Here is a 22,838-nt window from a genome sequence, read left to right as displayed (position 1 = left end):
CAATCCAATAAGAAAATGCGCAAACTTTATATGCCCCAGTACAGGGGAACGCCAGGGCCAAAAAGGGGGAGTGGGTGGGTGGGTAGGGGAGTGGGGGTGGGTGGGTATGGGGGACTTTTGGTATAGCATTGGAAATGTAAATGAGCTAAATACCTAATAAAAATGGAAAAAAAAGAAAATTAAAAAAAAACTTATTTAAATGGTGGAATTGTTATGCTCTGTATTTTATTTTCCTTTTAGGTACAAATATTGAATTCGAATAGATTATATAGAAACTGATTTCTAAAGTGAAAATTTCTTGCAGCTGTCCCAAGATAAGAACAAGTAAGAACAACTTGCCCCCAAGATTAATAAACACATCCAAAGAGGATTGAGATCTCATAGCATAATCCTATGTGTGGTATACTGGGGAATCGAATACTGGTCATTGTTAAGACTTTATTGTATTTGGAAGGTTTTCCGTTTGTTTGTTTTTTGATTATTTTTCTTTGGTGAGTGTGTGCTCCTATACACAGCTGTGTATGAGTGTGTGCTCCTATGTGCAGGTCTATACAGCTGTGTATGAGTGTGTGCTCCTATGTGCAGGTCTATACAGCTGTGTATGAGTGTGTGCTCCTATGTGCAGGTATACACAGCTGCGTATGAGTGTGTGCTCCTATGTGCAGGTCTATACAGCTGTGTATGAGTGTGTGCTCCTATGTGCAGGTCTATACAGCTGTGTATGAAGGTGCTTATGGAGACAAAAGGCCAATCTTAAATGCTGCTCAGGACCCATTTACGTGGTTTGGAAGCAGACGGGCTGCTGAGCCACAGGGATCTGCTTACCTTAACCTTCTCTACACTAGGACTAGAAACACTTAACATCATGCCCAGATTTTTGAATGTGGATTTTAGGAATTAAATTCAGGTCCTTACATTTACATAGAAAGTACTTTACTGACTAAGACATTGCCTCAGCCCCCAGGGACTCTCTTTTATAAATGACTCATGCAATGTTGCTAACACTCAACAAACAAGAATCTACTTATGGAAACCATGTTTCTCTCTCTCTCTCTCTCTCTCTCTCTCTCTCTCTCTCTCTCTCTCTCTCTCCCCCCCCTCTCTCTCTCTCTCTCTCTCTCTCTCTCTTGGTTTATTAATGTTTTTGACAAGGTTTCTCTGTATAGCCCTGGCTGTCCCGGAACTCACTTTGTAGACCAGGCTGGCCACGAAACCAGAAATCTGCCACCAGCCTCTGCCTCCCAAGTGCTGGGATTTAAGGCGTGTGCCACCTCGCCCGGTTTGTCTCTCATTCTTAAGCAAAGAAATAATGCTGTAATGTGCTATAAATTGGCCGATGAGGAAGTTGATGCCCCCCCGTGTGAAAAGGGCCTGAGTATCACTCTAGCCTAGAGGATTTCTTGGCTACTTGTAGCTGAATGCTTACAAGGTTTTCTAGTTTAAAAAGTCAAAATGAGCCAGGCAGTGGTTGCGCACGCCTTTAATCCCAGCACCTGGGAGGCAGATTTCTGGGTTCGAGGCCAGCCTGGTCTACAAAATGAGTTCCAGGACAGCCAGGGCTATACAGAGAAACCCTGTCTCAAAAAACAAAAAACAAAAAACAAAAAACAAAAACAAAAAAAAAACCAAAACAAAACAACAACAACAAAAAAACAAAAACAAAAACAAAAACAAAAAAAGTCGTAATGAAGTCAATGTCACGGCTCAAGCCTAGAGACCCAATATTTGTGTCTTGAAGCTAGAGGATTTTCATAAGTTTGAGGCTAGCCTTGGGTATGTAGTGAGTTCTAAGCTAGCCTGGGATATAGAATGAGAAACTGTTTTAATGAGCAAGCACATAACAAACAAAAGGTATACATTCATCTCATAGTCTTCTTAACAGCAAGTGTTCATCTAAGTCTGCTTATTCTTACATAAAGAAGAAAGAAGACAAATCCTTCAGACAGTTTAGATTGCACTTAGTTGTATCCTGCAGGGAAAATAGGCATGCACACACAGGATCCCAGGTTGCCATGGTAGGCAGTATACAGAGATACTTACAACATACAGGGAAAGGAGCACAAGCCACTATCACGGTCTACAACTGTGGTGCTCAGGATGCAAAATGTCTGCAGTTTCTTCCATGAAGTTCATTATCTCAAAAGAAGAAAGAACTAAAAAATGAGAAAAGAGAAAGAGGGGATAAGAGAGATGGAAAGAGAGGGAGAGGAAAAAGAAGAGAGGAAGAAGGGGAAGAAGAGAGGGAGAAAAGGACTAGGAGAGGGAAAAGGGGAGAAGAGAGGAAAGGGGTAAAGAGGGAGGGAGATAGGAGACAGAGAGAGGGGGAGAAATGGGGGACAGAGGGAAAGAGGGAAAGAGGGAGAGGGAGAGGGAGAGACACACACAGACACACACACACACACACACAGAGAGAGAGAGAGAGAGAGAGAGAGAGAGAGAGAGAGAGACTCTTAAAGGATTTACATGTAAAAATACATAGAAATTTGCTTCTGAAGCCAGGGAATGTTGAATGTGGTTGTAGATGAGTTATTTTATGTCCCTGTGACACAATTTGGCCATCTGTAGAATACAATAAAATAGCCCACTCCAGATCCTTACACAATCTGTGAAATGTTGAGAACCACAGGCAAAAGTTCTAAAGAAAATATTGGCTGGAAAAAAATCTCAGGACAGCCACTAAGCTGTGAAATATGCTCATTTCTATTCATCGATATAACCTAGACTGGCCTGTGTATGAGTGAGGGCAATCTCTCTGTACAGAAATATTTCAATGAGACAAATAAGAATATCACTGTTATAAAAGTAAAGGGTCAACTCATCAAGCAAACATAGAATAAATGGTATACATATGGAAGAGAAGGAAGGGTAACACCATTCATGAAAAGTCTACCATCATAGGTCAGAAGATCTGGTGTCAGATCAGTGCAACATCTTAGAAGCTGTAATTTCACATCAATCTTACAAGTCCAATACCCTGACATATAGTAGGTGATAAATGAAATTTGGAGTTATGGTGATGAAGATTAAAGCAGTCAATGCATGTAAATAATTTTTTGTATATTTGGGGCACTCTGTGAATGCATGACTGCCATTTTAACCAATCATGTTCTATAACTCACTCTGAATCCGTGAAGACAATCATTTCAACAGAACCATTGGGGTAGAGGTTGAACACTGACTGTAGCTTATTCCTTTTCTTCAGCAGATTAGATCAGCTAGGATGCTCAACAGCACACTAGACTCCATGGAATCCTTTCATGCATAGGTGCACATGTATCCATGTGCTTGCTATGGAAACAACGTATGGCCATCTGGGGTGGTAATGCTTGTACAACTTCACATGAAACACAAAAAAAAAAATCCTTCTTGCTGCCTGTTTAATTTTAATTTTTTTTTCACCAGCCAGTAAATCTGAGCCAAAAGGAAGGCAAGAATTTTCCACCTTGCTGCTTAACTGGCAGTCTGACATTTGGCCCTTTGCACCTCTCCAAAATTTGGCCACAATGACTAGCCTTATTCACGCCAGGCAGCATTAGCGCTTTGTTAACACTAAGCGGTGGCGCACAGCATAAAGTCTCTCTGTGGTTACCATGTGACTTCATGCAGCTGACATCTGAGCAAAGAAAGTGCCAGAGAAGGTTTGGGCAGCTCTTTATGAGCAAATGGGTGAGGGAAACAAGAAGAACTTGGCTTTCTGTGGTTTAGGGAGAGATTAGTGTGTTGCTATGGATGCCTCCCTGGTAGAATATGCTAGGACAATGGGGCTACAGACAAGTTGAAATATCAATAGTGTAAGTGTGGAAATGAGTATGTGTTGTTGATGGATGAGGAAAGCAAGTTTTCAAAATAATGGGACCACCAGGCCTCACCTGTTCTCCAGTCTAACTTTCCACAACTTCTCTAAAAATTGTTCATAGTCTAACAAACAACATCTATGTCAAGATGTATTGAAAAAAAAAGTAACTGAATTGCACCGCTCTGAAAGAATTTTCTTGGGGCAAATAGTTGTCCTTCTTCCCTAACACACTGTTCCTCTTAAGACAGTCTGTGGGTATCTGAGACTTTTGCACCTGTTATCTACAAACCAGGGAAGAGAACCAATTCATGTGCAGCTATGGAAATAATGCTGAGAGTTTGTATTTGCTACAAACAAAGAAAACCTAGCTAGTTCAGAGACACATTTTATTATGTCCAGACTTCTCCATGGAGTTTTCCAGAACTCCACAGGAGTTACTACAGGCTGCTCACGTGTGTCTCATATTCTACATTCTGTCTAATGAAACCTCTTGTCACGTGGACCCTATAGTCTGAGTGGAGCCAGACAGCATGATGCTTCTTTTATTGTTTAACAATAACAACAAAACAATGATAAATTCCTGAAAACTATGCTTTTTCCAAAACTGGTTTGGAGCAGCCCCTGATGAAATTGAGAAAAGGTAACTCTTCCCTTGGGCACCTCTCTTGTGTTTCTGGCTTGATAAGGTCCCATGAGAGGGATGCTTCCCTATATCCCCTCAAATAAGCTTCCTAAATTCCTCATCGACATGAAAACCACTTCATGACTATGGACAGGATAGGGAATGTAATTCCTTGTTGTGGGGGGCAACCTCCTATCCATTGCTGGATGTTTGACAGTATGTCACCTATGCGGTCCTGACCCACTTTCTACTACTTACATTTTATGGCTGTAACAACTGAAAACCTCCTCAGACTGCACTAGACTGTATGCTGGAGGACATCACTCTAGCTAAATAACCATTGAGCTAAAAGGATTTTACTGATGGTCTGTTCTCGTGAACTTGGAAACAAGCAGTGCAGAATATCTTAGACTGATAGAATTTCAGATGTGTACCTGCTTAATGACCTTTGAAATCCTGAAGCCACTAAGGAAGGTAGCACCTTCTTTGGAAGCAATGCACTCATCAGCTGACTTATCAAAATTATGTAGCCGGGAGCTATCATAACCCATAATCACAAGTACTTGGCCCAAATCAGTAGCAGTGTCAGGTGTAAAATCTGCTACTCATTGGAATTCTAGGCCAACACAGTCCCTTAGGGTAAGAGAATACTTGTTCAGGACACAGAAGGGTTATTCTCCATTCTTCATATGATGAATTGTCAGGCTCAAAATATATAGCTATAAACCCCAGCACCTTAGAGGCCAGTATCTATATGCAGAAGCTCACACAATTTGCAGTCCTACCCCAAAGGTGATGTCATCAGTCAAGGCCTCACTTGACTCTACACCTCGCTTCCCGTGGTAGGATTTTCACTTTCTTGGAGAATGTTGAGTTGGCAAAGAATGCTGAAATGGAGCAACAGAGACCCAGGACAGGCACAAACTAATCTTTAAGAGTAAAACCCCAATCCTGTGTGGTTTGCCATCAGCCAAAATGTGACTGCTTCAGCACTTTTGTGTAGTGTAAAATCATTTAACACAGTATGAGTGAGGGATCCTTTAAATAGAATGAGAGTAAATGACTATTGCAGCAAAGAAGTTGGCTAACGAGCATTAACTTGTGGCAGAGTAGGAATCTGTCAAACTCAGGCGCTGAATGAAACTCAGTATTAGGTCTACTGATTGACTGATGAGCCAATCTTCGCAAACCAGAGACACACGAATACATTTCTGACTCGGGAGTTCTTTAAAAGCTCAGAATAAAGATTCTATTTTCTGTTTTCTTCCTGAAAAAGTTCTTCCTTCCTTTCTCTCCTTCTCTCCTTCTCTCTTTCTCTCTTTCTCTCTTTCTCTCTTTCTCTTTCTTTCTTTTTTCTTTTTCTTCCTTTCTCTTTCTTTCTTTCTTCCTTAGAAGATTTTGTATAATTTTAATCAGATTTACTTATGGGAGAAATATTACAAAACAAAAATAATCAAAGGAAATAAACATAATTCAAGTGACATTAGGCATAAGTGTGTATACTTCTAATATTCCTTTAAAATGTGCATGTACAGTTTTTGCAAAGAGAGTGCCAATGTTTGCCTCATCTTCATACATATAAAATATTCCAAACATAAAAATTAAGGCTTCAAATTGTATCTTTGATATTCTAAGTTTCTGGGCTAATATCCACTTATCAGTGAGTGCATACCATGTGTGTTCTTTTGTGATTGGGTTACCTCACTCAGGGTGATATCCTCCAGATACATCCATTTGCCTAAGAATTTCATGAGTTCATTGTTTTTAATTGCTGAGTAGTACTCCATTGTGTAAATGTATCATGAAACTCAAGAAGAAGGAAGACCAAAGTGTGGATGGAAGGAGTTACAGAGACAAAGTTCGGAGCTAAGACAGAAGGAAAGACCATCCAAAGACTGCCCCACCCAGGGATCCATCCCATATACAACCACCAAACCCAGACACTATTGCATATGCCAGAAAGATTTTGCTGACACGACCCTGACATAGCTATCTCTTGTGAGGCTATGTCAATGCCTGGCAAATACAGAAGTGGATGCTCACAGTCATCTATTGGATGGAACACAGGGCCCCTAATGAAGGAGCTAGAGAAAGTACCCAAGGAGCTAAAGGGGTCTGCAACCCTATAGGAGGAACAATGATATGAACTTACCAGTACCCACACACACACACACACACACACAGAGCTGTGTCTCTAGTTGCATATGTAGCAGAGGATGGCCTACTTGGCCATCAATGGAAGGAGAGGTCCTTGGTCTTGCAAAGATTATATGCCCCAGTACAGGGGAATGCCAGGGCCAGGAAGTGGGAGTGCGTGGATTGGGAAGCAGGGCAGGGAAAGTATATAGGGGGCTTTGGGGATGACATTTGAAATGTAAATGAAAAATATATCTAATAAAAAATGAAATCAAGTCTTTAATTGCCTTCTGAAATGAAAAATTCAGGCTTCAAGAAGCCTCCATGAAATTCAAGTATCAATGTTTCATGTTATACAGTCATTACTACTTCTATGACTAATATTTTGAGTATTTTCAAAGTAATATATTACTATAATTCACTTAATACTATTATTTTTGTTACATTTATTATTTTTTACAATACAGTTGTTGCCCTTTTCCCTGACTTCTCTCCCACAGTTCCTCATCCCATTTCACCCCACTCCCACCCTGCACTGGTCTCTAAGAGGATATCCCCGCCGGACCCCCTCCAGTCTTCCCTACTTGCTGGGGCCTCAAATCTTAAGAGTTAGGCACATCATCTTCCACTGAGGCCAGAATAAGCAGTTCTCTGCTGTAAATGTGTTGCTGGCCTCAAACCAGCTCCTGTATGCTGCCTGGTTGGTGGCTCAGTGTTTGAGAGATCTCAAGGGTCCGGGTTAGTTGAGACTGATGTTTTACCTGTGTGGTTGCCCTCTTCTTCAGCTTCTTCCAGCCTTTCCCTTATTCAACCACAGGGGCTCCTCGGGGGTTATTCCAATTGTTTGATGTAGGTATCTGCTTCTGTCTGCTGGTATGGCCTATCAGAAGACAATCATGCCAGGCTCCTATCTGTAAGCAATCATAACATAGTAGTGCCAGACCTTGGTGTGCCCTCAAGAGATGGATCCCATGTTGAGCCTGTCGTTCACTTTCTTCTCCATTTTTTTTTTTTTTTTGTCCCTGAAGTTCTTTGAAACAGTAACAATTCTGGATCAGGAATTTTGATTGTGGGTTAGGAACCCTGTCCCTCCACTTGAGGCCCTGTCTATCTACTGAGGTGTACTTTTAGAGTCTACCATTTCTCTAATGTTGGGCATTTTGGCAAAAGTTACCCCCAATGAGTCCTGAGTGTTTCACCTCTTGGGTCTCTGGTACTCTTAGAGGTACTCTGGTACATCCACCTCCCACTCCCCAAGGCTACTTATTTCCATTTATTCTCTTGGCCCTCTGGGCTTTTCTCCTGTCCCCTCCCCTCATATATGATACTGCTCCCCTTTTCCCTGTCCTTTCCCTCTGCCTCCCATGATTATTTCCTTCCATGTTCTAAGTGGGGTTGAAACCTCCTCACTTGGGCATTTCAGCTTGTTCTACTTATGGTTTATAGGTTGTATCCTAAGTATTCTGTCCTTTTTGGCCAATATTTACTTATTAGTGAGTACATACCATGCTTGTCCTTTTAGGTCTGAGTTACCTCACTAAGGATGATATTTTTCAGTTCCATTCATTCGCCTGCAAAATTCGTGATATATTCATTCTTAATACCTGAATAGTATTCCCTTGTGTAAATGAACCATATTTTCTGTATCCATTATTCGGTCGAGGGACATCTAGGTTTTTTCCAGCTTCTGGCTACAACAGATGAGGCTGCTATGAATATAGTGGAACACATGCCTTTCTGGTATAGTGGGACAACTTTGGATATATGCCCAAGAGTGGTATAGCTGGGTCTTCAGGTAGATATATTTCCAATTTTCTGAGGAACCTCCAGATTGATTTCCAGAGTGGTTGCAGAAAAAAATGAAAATAGATTCATATTTGTCACCTTGAACAAACCTCAAGTCCAAGTAGACCAAGGACCTCAACATAAAACCAGATGCAATGAATCTACTAGAAGAAAAGGTGGGAAAGAACCTCGAACTCATTGGCACACAGGTAGGGGTTTAGGGGTGTCTTCAAAACAGGACTCCAATGGCTCAGGCTCTAATATCTCAAATTGATAAATGAAACCTCATGAAACTGAAAATATGTAAGGCAAAGGACATAGTCAAAAGGACAAATCAGCAACATATAGATTGGAAAAAAAATTCACTAACCCCACATCTGGTAGAGGGAGGGCTAAAACCCAATATATATATATATATATATATATATATATAATATATATATATATATATATATATACAAAAAAAATACCTCAAGAAGCTAGCCTCCACAAAAAACAAACAACCCAATCAAAACGGGGGTATAGAGCTAAAGAGACAATTCACAACAAATGAATCTCATAGCCAAAAAGCAGTTGAAAAATGTTCAAAGTCCTTAGTCATCAGAGAAATGAAAATCAAAACGACCCTGAGATTCCACCTTAAACCAATCAGAATGGCTAGAATCAAAAACTCGGGTGACAGCACATGTTGACAAGGATGTGGAGAAAGAGAAACACTCCTCCATTGATGGTAGGATTAAAAAATGTTTTCTAATGAAAAAGAAGAAAAGGAGAATGTAACTCAAAAATATTAAGGAAAATTTAATTAGTATATGCAACCAATTTATTTGTATTATTTTGCTGTGTCATGTTTTTGATATATTTGTTTGTTGGTTCTAAATTCTCAAATCTATTGTTTGCATTGCAAGTAATCATATTGACCCAATTGCTCTTGCAGAAATTGAAAATATGGAACAATGCAACCTAAATCTTCAGAAATGATTAACTTCCACTAAAGATTTACCTTTTTTTTTACAGTCCAGTCATTGTCTACCTCCCAATCCATCCTTTGACTATTCTCATCCCATACCTATTCCCCTGTCTCCCAGAGGATGTCCCTGCTCCTCCTACCCTCACCCGACCAGACCCTACAACTCCTTGGGGCCTCAAGTCTCTCAAGGGTTAGGTGCATCTTCTCTCACTAAGACTAGACCAGGCAGTCCTCTGCTCTATATATGTTGGGGGCTTCATATCAGCTGGTGTATGCTGCCTGGTTGGTGGCTCAGTGTCTGAGAGATCTCAGGTTAGTTGTGACAGCTTGTCTTCCTATAGGGTTGCCTTCGTCCTAAGTTTCTTCCAGTCTTTCCCTAAATTTAACCACAGGATTCCCCAGCTTCTCTCCATTGGTTGGGTGTAAGTATCTGCATCTGATTCTTTCAGCTGATTGTTGGGCCTCTCCGAGAGCAGCCATACTAGGCTTCTGTCTATAAGCATCAGTAATAGTATCAGGCCTTGGAGCCTCCCCTTGAGCTGGATCCCAATTTGTGCCTGTCACTAGACCTCCATTCCCTCAGGCTCTTCTCCATTTTTGTCACTGCAGTTCTTTTAGACAGGAACAATTTACCTTCTTAAGCTCAGCCTCAAGAATAAATTCCATTATTAATATCTGCAAAGACTTCATTATTTTCTCCAGTTTAAGGACAGCAAAATCATGACAAAACAAAGCTTTAACCTAACACTTGACAAAATCCAAAGGTTCTTTGGCATTTCTTTGGCAATGTGATTTCCCCACCCTGAAAAAATATACATATAGATAGTATCTTTTCAAACCTATGGCTTTGGGATTAGTGTCTATGTAACTGGGCTGGAAGAAACACATTCTTTCCTGGCCGTGTGAGCTGGGCATAGATCACACAGAGGAGAGTTTATCCAAAACAATGAAGCTAAAGCTTAAAAGTCCTTACTGAGGAGTTCATCATGGAAGATGGAACATCATCTGACATTGTTTTAATCTTACTTTTAAAAATGTTATGCCTGAGGAAAACTCAGTCACAGCTCAAATCTCCAACATAGCCATGAGATAGCCCTGCCTGTACCCAGAACATAGCAGTGTAATTACCGTCTTATCTCTTCCATCAGAACCTAAACAGAGACAAATGGCTGTGACTCAGAAAACTTCTCTTTACATTTAAATTAAATTTAATATTTAGGATATGTGCTCATTGTGGCAGCACATATACTAAAGGTGAAACAATATAGAGAAGATTACCATATCTCCTATGCAAAAATACACAAATTTATGAAGTGTTCCATATCATAAAAAATTTTAGTCAAATATTAACAAAATTTTCCTTTTCAAATATAATGCGTAGGCTGAATTCTTGACTATGGTAATGAATTATGTAGTCCATTTTTGAGTGTTACTGGCAAAGTCACTGAGTGAGATCCTTCAAAACCCTTAGAGGCTCTGTTGCCCAAACATTCTCCATTCTTGTCCAATTCTATGTACTTAATATGGTTTTATATCAACAATCTGTCTCTTTTCAACATCTTTGAAAATTTTGTTTTGGTTTTTTTTTTCATTTTTATTAGATTCTTTATTTATTTACATTTCAAATATTAACCCCTTTCCTCATTTCCCCTCGAAATCCCCCCATCACATCCTCCCCCATCCCCTGCTCACCCACTTCTGCTTCTCTGTCCTGGCATTGCCCTACACTGGAGCATTGAGCGTTCACAAGACCAAGATCCACTCCTGCTTCTCTGTCCTGGCATTCCCCTACACTGGAGCATTGAGCCTTCACAAGACCAAGATCCTCTCCTCTCATCGATGTCACACAAGGCCATCCTCTACTCCATATGTGGCTGAAGCCTTGAGTCTCTCCTTGTGTACTCTTCAGCTGGTGGTTTGGTCCCTGGGAGCTCTGGTGGTACTGGTTGGTTCATATTGTTCTTCCTCCTGTGGGGCTGCAAACCCTTCAGATCCTTGGGGCCTACCTCTAGCCCCTCCATTGGGGACCCTGTGCTCAGTCCAATGAAGGGCTGTGAGCCTCCATTTCTGTATTTATCAGGCACTGACAGAGCCTCTCAGGAGACAGCTATATCAGGTTCCTGTCAGCAAGCTCTTGTTGGCATCCACAATAGTCCCTGGGTTTGATAACTGTATATGGGTTGGGACAGTCACTGGATGACCTTTCCTTCAGTTTCTGCTTCAAAATTTGTCTCTGTATCTACTCCCATGTGTATTTCGATCCCCCTTCTAAGAAAGACTGAAGTATCCACATTTGGTCTTCCTTCTTCTTGAGCTTCATGTGGTCTGTGAATTGGATCTTAGGTATTCAGAATTTCTGGGCTAATATCCACTTATCACTGAGTGCATACCATGCATGTTCTTTTGTGACTGGGTTACCTCACTCAGAATGGTATTTTCTAACTGGAGTTGGCCATCAACAATGGTATGTATCCATTTTTTGCCTCATCCAAAATATTGATTGTTCTTTTCTCACCACAGTATAACTACCTCTATCGCAATGCTAACTATGCTGTCTTGGGATTATCCTGTGCATTTCAGTGTTCTTGATCCATAATTCATCCCATGGTAGTACTCTGTCATCTATCTATCTATCTATCTATCTATCTATCTATCTATCTATCTATCATCTATCTGTCTGTCTCAGACTCAAGTAAAACATGATCTTCTATACATGTCATTAAAGGGTGGATGAGTGAGTGACACAATGGGGATTGAGCATTACACTGCAGGAGCTAAAGAGAATTCCAAGGACACATAGGATTTACCACCTCTAACAGTCAGAGGATAATGGAAATCTTTGGGCGTTTCATGTTTCGGTGTATAATAAGAAGAAAGAGCCCAGTCAGTTAGCACATGTCCCTTTAGAGGGAGTGTGTTTCTACCTCACAGTTCTTACAAATGTGTAGTTTTTACAAGATATTATTTTTGTAAATTTCCCAGGGGCAAAAAGGTGATTCAAATACCACATATCAAAGAAATTTCTATCTACCTAAGGAGAGTAGGTGAATACTTTCAAATTATCACCAAAATACTAAGTACCCAGGGGATGCAAGTAATGGATGTTGTAGATCCTGGTTTAAGCAACCTGTGAAAACAAGTTAATTTGTTCTATAGAGATTAAGGAACATGCTAGATGAACTACAGTGTTTCTGTTTGCAAGGACTTGAGAAGGTGGTTCTGGATCTATTTGGTTTGTGTTTTTCATGAAGGCACTATGGATTTTATACTCAGTAAGCTTTTGTGTTTTGTTGACTCCTAGCAAGTGTAGAGCCTTTTCTCATCATCTACAGAAAATTCATCAAACTTGAGACATATATTTTATGTTGGATTCTTTCCTACTCTCTATGTTCTTAGATTTCTCTTGATTGATTTTATTACTATCTCTAATAGATGGTATATTACTATTTTATCATATACCTATAAGTTGATGCAAATTTGTTTGGAGTAGAGCAGTAAAATAATAGAAAAAATTTATAAGGAAAAAGAAGCAACAAAATACTTGGTAATCACTATGGCATGGCCACTGACCATGAACAATCCATTAATAACAAAATGTCACACTGGACCATTCAAGCTAAATGTCATCCGTGCTCATAATAAGCTCAATATTGAAAGTTGGATTAAGAGTCAAAGCAATAGATTTGAACTCAGAAGACCCAGGAAAGCACAAATTTCACAGAACCAAAGTACAGGACCAAAAGTCAAATGAGCCTAGCTGACAATTTTGGCTCTTTTTCCCCATGAACTTTCTAATTTCAGTTTTCTCATGTGCAAGAAAAAAATATGATGTTTTCTAGCCTCACAAAGCTGGTACATAAAGATTGGTGAGTTTTTGGAATGGAAAATAATATATTACTGTTCTGATGTAGAGAATCACAACCTGGGGATTATTTGGTCCTTTCAGAGAAGTTTCTCAATGAGTCACACCATTTTATTTCAGTTATGTTCATGACAGGGGAAACATGGCAATTATATAAATATACCTTAGACTTTTTGGATGATCTATTAGATTGCTACTGAAATTGGTGAGTTCCCCCTCCTTGTGGCATAATGGATACATCAGCCAACTGCCAGAAGCTACCATCCTGTGCACAGAAGGCCACTCTGTGTATTGGCTTTGGGATTGGGCCACATGGCCACAGGAGCAGCCAGGGAGGAGGAAAAGGGTGGAGTAAGGCCAAAATTCAAGCCAGGCATTGCAACTTCAATCCTACACTAGCAAGTGATGTAATTTTCCATAAGTCTCTGTTTCCACTAAAGTCAGTGTATCTTAAGTCTTGAGCATAACCGGACCCATACAAAGAGGCCTCCAGGTCAGTGAAATGGTATTTCTCACCCTGACATTGTCATCTTTAACTGGAATTCTTGCCCTCTAAAACTGAATCCTTGGTCAAGGTTACCCTTTGACCTCCATATTTCTGAGCTTCATCCACACAGAGAAGACTAACTCAGGATTCAGAGAAGATATGCCATAAAATCAAATATGTAAAAAGCTTGCACATTCAGAATTTGTGTAGGTAACTACTCTACCATGGACACATTGCATGACATTGCTCCCATATTCTGTGTGAATAAATCAAGACTCTACCATTTAATGTTAATGAAAATTTAAGAAGACTATTCACAAAAACATTGAGGATAGATACCACCCACAAAATGTTCTACATATGTAACTTAAACAATTCTCTATGCCCATATGTGAAAGTGTTCACATAGGAAAGATAACTTTAAAGTTACCAGCATTCTGAGGCTACTGCTGACTATTAAAACATATTTTTACCCAACCAATGGACAGAAGCTGGTGACCCCTGTGGTTGAATTAGGGAAAAGCTGGAAGAAGCTGAGGAGAAGGGTGACCCTATAGGAGGACCAGCAGTCTCAATTAACCTGGACTCCTGAGATCTCTCAGACACTGGACCACCAACCACTCAGCATACACCTGCTGATACGAGGCCCCCAACACACATACAGCAGAGGAGTGCAAGGTTTGGGTTCAATCACAGAAGATGCACCTAACCCTCAAGAGACTGGCGGCCCCAGGGAATTTATAGGTCTGCTGAGGTGGGTGGTGGGGACATCCTCATGTAGACAGGAGGGTGGGGAGGAGGTATGGGATGTGGAAGAGTCAGAGGGCAGACTGGGAGGGGAATAAAATAAAAGTGCAAAAATAAATAATTAAGTAAAAGATTACATTTAAAAAAAAAAACATTTTCTACCTTAACTGTTTTTTTCATAACTACACTCAGCACTTGCATTTTTTTCATATCTGAGTTCTTGTTATGTTCTCTCTGCCTGTATGACTGAATTTTTGCTTTTTATTCCATCTTGCAAGGATCTAACTAAGGGTCATACATACATAGATTCTTCTTGTGTTTATTTCAAAGGTGAAATTTCTTTACACATTGCTTCCTTCATGAAAGTCAAGCTTGTTTCTGCCAGACCATGATCTCCTTAAGGACATGACTGAGTACCTCCATTTCTTTATTTCACTGATTGCAACAAAAGATTTGGTGTTCAGCAAATGTGAGATAAAATCGTAAAGTATCTATATAAACTAGTTCCTAGTTTTAGACAACAATATTATGCATTAACTTATGAGAAATGTGTTGATTTCATGATTTTGCAGGAAGGTGGGAAAATATCAAACTCTTTTTTGCATTTAATTTCCCTTCTGAAAATTTAGCTTTATTTGTGATTTGCAAATCATAATAGAATATAAGGCACAATATAACATGTTAATATATGCACATACCTGCCCCAATCACAGTAAATAGCATACATTTCACCTCATATATTTATTATTTCCATGTGGTGAGAACATTCAAAGTCTTTTCTGGATATTGAGAAAACTCTAATACATTGTTAATATTATACTGCCCTAAAACACCAGAGCAGAGTCTACACAACCACCTACAGCTCAGCACCCATTGGCTATCTTCTCCTCCTACCTACTCTTCTATCTACTTTCAAATCTGCCAATCACCATGTTACTTGCTATTTCCAGGAGCTCACCCTCTTTAGAATTCTACAAGTGAAATCGTTTATTACTATTTCTTTGCAATTGGCTTTAATAACATCCACTAGTTTATCCGGGTTGTCATACATATCATACATGATGGAATTTCATATTTATCCCATTTTCTTTCCCTCTTTACAGCAATATAGTATTGGATACATATAGTACCCTTTAAGTTTATCAATTCATTCATAGACAGGATATTTTTGAGTACTATTACTTTATACATATGAATAGAGACATCCTTTTTGGATACTCATTAAAGATTTTTGAAATTGAACCTAGGGATGAGATTGCTGGACTCTGTGGTGGTCCTACTTAAAGTATCCTGAGAAATCACTATATTGCTTTCCAAGTCAACCCCACTATCTTATCACTGTATTGACAGTGTTTCAGGGTACTTTTTTTCCTCTGTATCCTCATCGACAGATAATCAATCTACTCAGTTTGGGCTTTCTAGTGGTTTCAATTGCATCTCTCTGATTATTATAGATGTGACATTTTTAATATATACCTTTTGGCTACATTGATAAAATTTGTATCTATTCTTTAAAAAAAATGTCTTATCTAGTCTTTTGTCACCTTTAATAGGAATATTCCCTTTTGTGGCATTGAGTAGTTTGAGTGCATTGTGTATTTTGGATACTGAACAAGATAATCTAAAATATTTTAATCAAAAGGAACAAAGCTGAAGAGAAAACAATCCTGGCCTTCAAAATATATTACAAAGCTGATATAATCAAAATATCTCAGGCCTTTCACAAAAACAGAGTCCCATATGACCCATATAACAGGAGAGACTAGGGGAAAAAAGGAGCAGAAAAAATACATAGTTATAGTCACTTAAATATTAACAAAGATGCAAACACAACATAGAATTGGAATAAATAACATTCTATTAAACAAATGGTTTTATAAGATTTGGATACAAATTCAGAAAAGAGTGAAAGTTAGCCTGATCTAATTGCTTTTTCAAAATCAACCCCCCAAAAAATTAATGACTTTGAAATAAAACCCGGAAATGTGAATTAGAACATAAATGAGGGCAAAAATCACTGCTTTGGAAAATATTTGGGATATTATACAAAAGTATAAACAACAAAAACAAAAATATGCAAATGATATTACACTCAACTATAAAAATCCCTGCATAACAAAGTGATAGATCAGTAGATTTAAACCATGGCACATGAACTGGGGGAACGTATAGAGATCCAACTCACAAGATTGAGAGGAGTACCCTTGTATCAGACTCAGTGGAGCTCATTTGGATCTTCTAACACATGAGCATACGTCACAACAGCATCATCTATAAACATGAAAGGCACTGTAAAGACACAGAATGCCTTGAACTTGGACTTTCTAGCCTCTAAGTCACCGAAACAAGATTCTGGCTTTTAAGTCTCCCAGTCTGTGGCATTTTGTCACAGTAGTCCATGTAGAGGAAGGCAATGTGACTCTGTGATGTCTGTATTCTGCACCTAAGTGATAAGGGCTCTATATTGCATTTTGGCTGAGAAAGAAATGCAGAGACCCCAAGAAATTCTGAATTTCTGTGGACAGAGGAGGAAGAACAAATATCATTTACAAGGAGAGCACACAGCTAGAGCCAGTAAAGTTAGGTATTAGCCTTCCTAAGATGCACTACTAAAAGCTCTTGATGGCCAAGAGTATAGGGCACTCATCTCAATGGGAAAGACTTCTGAAAATGACCATGATTTAAAAGAAATGGCCCTTTGTGGAATTAGAGTTAGGTGGGTGTGAATCGCATCTTCCTGCTCAGTAACTATGAAAGTCCTTAAGCTTTTGCAGTTTACTCTTTGGTTTAATATAGATATCTGCACGGGATTTTTGTGCTAGTTAAATGAAACACAATATCAAAATTTTAAACAACATACTATGAGTTGAATAAATAATGTTGCTCATATTTTCTTGTCCTTACCAGGGTACAAAGCCATCCCTGTGTTTGGCCACATTTTTAATCCATGAAACCCTGGAAATTCAGATGCAATTAGAAACTTCGTCATATACAAATGAGGTGAACAGGAACATGAAACAGGTACTGTTCCCTAAGGAGAGATTAGAATGTGTTTGGATCTATACCACATAAGCCAAACCACCCTGCCCTAAAACCCTGGTACAAGCTTGCTATAGCCAGGACCCATGGGCAACTTGGATAGTGACCTCAGCCTCTCCTTGCAGATGAAACTTCTGGAAACACCATCAGCATCAGCATCAGCCTCAACCACAGGACATATTGGATCATGAGGCATCCCCGTCTTCTGGAGATGGGCTCCTATCCACTTTCAGGCAGAAGCTGCTTTTCCAAAAAAGCCCACTGCCTTTCCAAGAGTCTGGGCTGACACATTGGTAGACATATGGAGTCAGAGGTGTGGGTGGGTTGCACTTCCTTCAAACATGCAACTTCAAAGTCTCTGAGGGTGTCATCTGGCATGGAAACAAGTCAGGAACAAGTGGAACTCCACTGGAATTTCCAGTTATAAACGGTCCTATTCAGAGCTGTATGCTGAATTGCACAATAAGAGAACAAGGAGATGTTTCATACCATTGAAAGGCCTTGAGCACAGAATAAAGAGACACAACTTACACTGCTTTGTCTCTTGAGTTTTGAGGCCTGTTCTGTGTGACCCTAGGTTATAAAAATAAACAACAGTGCATTCTACCCCACCTTGGCAGAAGGCTTGCTTTGAAAGACTTACAGTTACTACATTCTAGGTAGAGTGTCCTTATAGGCTAAGGCATATGTTGAATTCAGGCACTGAAGAATCTGAAAATCGAAGAATATGAACTGAAAATTCTGTCGTGCTGGAGAGATGGCTCAGTGGTAGACTGTAGACTGCGCTTGTAGAGGCTCAGCGTGAAGGGCTATGGATCTACATGGGGTAGTCCACAGGAACCTTTACCTCTAGCTCAGTGACTGTAAGGGTGGTGGTAGTCAACACCTCTGGCCTCAGTATGTAGCTGCACTCTCATGTACATACACAGACATCTTGTTAAGAATTATAAAAATAGACAATAAAAAGTATAAAGCCCAACACTCATTAGCTATGCCCACTGCCTATGATTACATTTGAATCATTAACTGAATCCCTAATTAGCCCTGGACCATCCCCACCCATTTACCTTTCCTTTAATCAACTCACCCAGTGTTCTGTAGTAACTTGAGAGACCACCAATTTTGGGGATAATATTTAGAAAAAAATTCATAATTGTCCAAACTCAGAGTGCCATCTTATGCCAATCTGTCAGCATACAGGACAAGACAGATGAGTAAGAAGAACTTACATACATATCTCATGGAGTACTCTCCAGAGAAGTCTTCCATGATTAGAGGACAGAGACACAGAGAAGGTGTCTAAGATTCAGAACCAGCTAAGTACCAGCACTTATCCATCAGCCTCTTTTATATCACTCTTTCAGTTCTGTTTAAGCAACGTTGTTTCCAATACAATTCTCTTTCACCTTAGCAATAAAGTGATGCAAAATATCCTAGTGCACTAATGTGAATCAACTAGGCTATTCAGGATCCAAACAGAGATTTGTAGATATTACCCATAAAATAATTGAGACTATATACTAAGTACATACTCGTTGATCAATATCCAAAGATGATGATGTCCCAAGAACCTATTGTCTAATATTCTGTTTTTGATATGTAAAGTACACAGTATACATTTTTGGAAGTGCAAATGTAGATAGTACAGTGTAAAGTCTTTTCTTGTAACGCCCACTGTGTGTGTGTGTGTTAGTGTGTGTATGTGTTTGTGTGTGTTAGTGTTAGTGTATGTGTGTGTGTTTCTATATTAAGTACATGCATGTCCTGGTGCATATGTGGAAGTCTGAGGACAACTTGCAAGACTCAGCTCTTTCCCTCTTTCATGTAAGTTCCACATAACCAAACTCAAGTCATCAGGCTTGGCACCAAACCCCTTTATCCACTGGGCAATCCTACCAATTCACACTGTGCATTTTTGTATTGTAGGAATCATTCAAGTTTCCATAACACAATTTCCCCCAGACAAAAAGAGGAGATCTCTACTCACAAGCCAATTCACACTGGGAACACAAGGGTGCCAAGAAACTTCACAATGAAAGCTTGTGTTTGGGGTGTGTGTGTGTGTGTGTGTGTGTGTGTGTGTGCACGCGCGCGCGCGCACGCAAAGCAATGCAAATCCTAATCTAAGAGCATCACCATCCACTGGAAAGATGCCAGCCCCTCTCTCCTGTACATCCTCTGTGTGGATTAGTCACCAAGCTCCCAGTAACCACAATATGACCACTATGTAAGGAGGCTTTCTCCCTGAAACAATGCAGTTCTGTCTGATTGTCTTTGGGAGGCATTTACAGCTCGAGGACATAGCTCTGTTTTATTGAAAGTACTCAGTACTGACTTCTTAGAACATGGCTAAGCTCAGTTGGGCAATCACAGATGTTCCAGGGGGAGGTTCACATTCTTGCTATGGGGCACCCATCAGGGACACACACTGAAAGGTGAGGAAGTCTAAGCACAGCTCACAAGGCTCAGTGCAGGTGTGTTGACCTATTACTCAGACCAAATGCCACTTTCTCAGGTCATTGGTGGGATCTTCTCCTTAAAGGTTATACTAGGTGCATAATGGACGGAGTCTCCACTCTGTGTCAATAACTAATGAGATGAAATTGTGTCTATTCATCAACCTGGGTAGAGCCCTGGAATGTAGTAGCACTGCCCCGGGGACCACACTCCTGTGTACAGAACAAAGTTGTTATTTCTAGAAGAATGTGTCTGTTTCCCTGAGCCCTAGGCTTTCCCTATCCCCACCTCCATATCTAAGGATAGCAACCAAGTGTTCTTAAAATAATAAAAGACTGGCTGTGAGTCCTACAAAAAAAAAAAAAAACCTCAGGATTACAGTTTGTTTCTACTTGACTGAACAAGTCTCGGGCCACAGTACAGGAAAATCCTCCAACCACTATGCCCTGGCATCCTTTAGAATAATTGTCTTCCCTAAAACTTTGCTTCTGGGAGCTAGTCTTATGTAAGGTAGTGAAATTCATGGGGATTCTAAGATCTGGAGTTGAGCAATCTTACCTTGTCCTCTTTAGTAACTATCAAATGCAGGAGTGAGGGGGCCTCACTTCTGTGAACATGATTTTTGTTTCCCAGACTTCTTTCATTTAGTAACTGGCCACTCTCTCTTCCCTTCCTTACAGTTGGCAGCAGTGCAAGTGTAGGGGGCAAACTTAAGGTAGGAATAAACTCTGTTAATATCCATGTTCTGGACTTCTAGGTTGATACTGGGGAAAATGACATTTTATGAACCTATTAGAAGCACAGAAAGGAGATAATAAACAAAATTTGGGGGAAAAAAACTAGATTCTGGTTATAGCTCTGCCATCTATAGTGAGTGGCATGATGGCTCTTACCTACCAGCCCAGCCTCTGAGGACCTTCCTGATGATATCAATAACAGTTACCTCAAGAGTGGTAAGTATTTACAACTTAGAAAGTGGGACAAAGTATTTTACCTCACAACAGAGCATGGACAAGGACTTTTAAAAAAAGTCAGGTTTGGAAAAAGTCAAAGGACAGAATTCTAATTATATGATTTGAAAAAAAGTACTATGTAGCTAAAAGGTCTTTAGGAAAGTGAACTTAAGAAATTCTGAGTCAGGTCACTTAGTTGGGTTCCTATTTTGACAGACTTTTTAAATTACATTATCATAAATTTCTGAAAGATGTAAGATATAGCAGTTTCCAAGTCCATCAGACCATTGACCTTTTTCACAAGAGCATCCAATGACAGAAAAGAGGCTGGGGATGTGGTTCAGTGATAAATTGCCTGCCAGACAGGAGTTTCTCAGTATGATCCCAAGAATCTTTCAAAAGGTGCAGGCAGTTGGGAGAAATAATTGCTCTTAGGGAAAAGCTTTCTGATGAGCCCACCATGATGTTTTGGGGCCTGCACATATGCTCCCTTCCCCTGCAACCCTTGACATTGACTTTAGCTAATCATCATCATGCATTTTCAGCTAAGCTGCCTTGAAACTAAATATCGATAATGAAGAACTAGCTGCATCCCAAAAGTCTTCTCCCATCAACGTCTAAAGCCTTTTGCAGTGATAGCATATGAGCATTAACCACTGGGTATGACTCACATCAAGGATGCTAAAGTAAAGGAGTCCACAGCTTAAAACTCTCCCACAAGCACTAGACAGCAAGCCAGAGAAATGATCTCCATTGTGTTTAGAGGGATGGACACACCTGGGTATCCATGTATAGTCTTGTTTCTCAGAGAAACAGAAAATAATTCAGGGGAAAAAATAGGAACATCTTGTCTAAAATGACCCAGAGTCTAACAGCTGGTCAAAATAGGCATTGGTGAAAGATATCCCTTTATGCTTGTTTTTGTAACTATGAGCAGGTGTTTGCAATTAGCCCTTAATAGAACTTTGGAGCCTCTCTTCCAGTGCTAAATGATATCTGGCAATAGCATTTCCTCAGCATCCTAGAGGAAGAGTTTCCTTTGTTTTAGGTAGTTTGGCTTCTCTGGGCGTAAGATGGTATTAGCTAACCTGTTGGCACCATCAGAGAAAACACCTTATTGTCTATGGTGCTACATAAGCAGCTATTAGTGGCTAAGCAGCTCAAGGAGGTTCCATCTAAGCCAACTGAAAGCATGGTTCCACTTAGATCAGTGGTCCTAGGGCATTTCCTAGACTTTGTCCTCCACAGCAACTTGTCTGTGTCCACCAGATTCTAAGGTCATCCCTATAAACATCTATGCATAAGGAAAAGACAGTAATGATACTCCAGAGGAAATACATGTGGTTTTCCCTAGCACTTACTAGAAAGTTTAAAACACTAAGCATCTGAAAGAGAGCTATGTTTCCTCTTTGAAGTATTGATTCAAAAGGAATCACTCAAGTCTCCTATGCGAGAGGATTAGGAACTTATTCATGCCCATGAGGAGTCTTCAGCATGTGGGAGAGGTGATTTGGGAAACTCATACAATGAACTCAGAGAAGATCCAAGGGGTGTCAATAGCCTTGAGAGACAGTCTGAGCCAAGTCAGAGGGAAGGCTTCACTAGGAGGTATTCACAGAAGATGAAACAATTGACCAAGCAAAGAAAGAGAGAAGAGAGAGATTTCCCAGACTAGTAGATGAATATCCTTCTCCAGGTGTGGCCCCCTTCCTCTCACTACAGAATCTACTATTAGATTCAGCTGTGTTTAACTGAATTTATTATACCTTCAATGTCGCTCTTGTGTATTCATGGAGTCTCAGGATTAGAACATGTATATCTCTGTAGAGTAGGTAAGGAGATCATTCTGGCTGTGATACCATCTATAGTCTGAGATTTATCTACCTACAATATCAGTTGGATTTGAAAAATTCTCAAAAACGTGTCTAGCTCTGACCATGACTATATATGTATATGATATGTGTGTGTGTCTGTGTATGTCCAT

At 39.9% G+C, this 22,838-nt stretch overlaps 1 non-coding gene across 1 annotated transcript; it reads left to right on the top strand.

Moving 5' to 3' along the window:
- The first annotated feature begins 10,533 nt into the window (after positions 1 to 10,533).
- Gm22845 lies at positions 10,534 to 10,637 on the top strand. Its single transcript, XR_003950306.1, has one exon. It is a non-coding gene; the product is annotated as a U6 spliceosomal RNA (small nuclear RNA).
- The last annotated feature ends 12,201 nt before the right edge of the window (positions 10,638 to 22,838 follow it).

This window comes from Mus musculus, chromosome 12 (genome assembly GCF_000001635.26).
Source record: "Mus musculus strain C57BL/6J chromosome 12, GRCm38.p6 C57BL/6J".
Taxonomy (NCBI): Eukaryota; Metazoa; Chordata; class Mammalia; order Rodentia; family Muridae; genus Mus; species Mus musculus.
The sequence above is the reverse complement of the archived record's forward strand: the minus strand, read 5'-3'. Positions and strand labels throughout refer to the sequence as shown.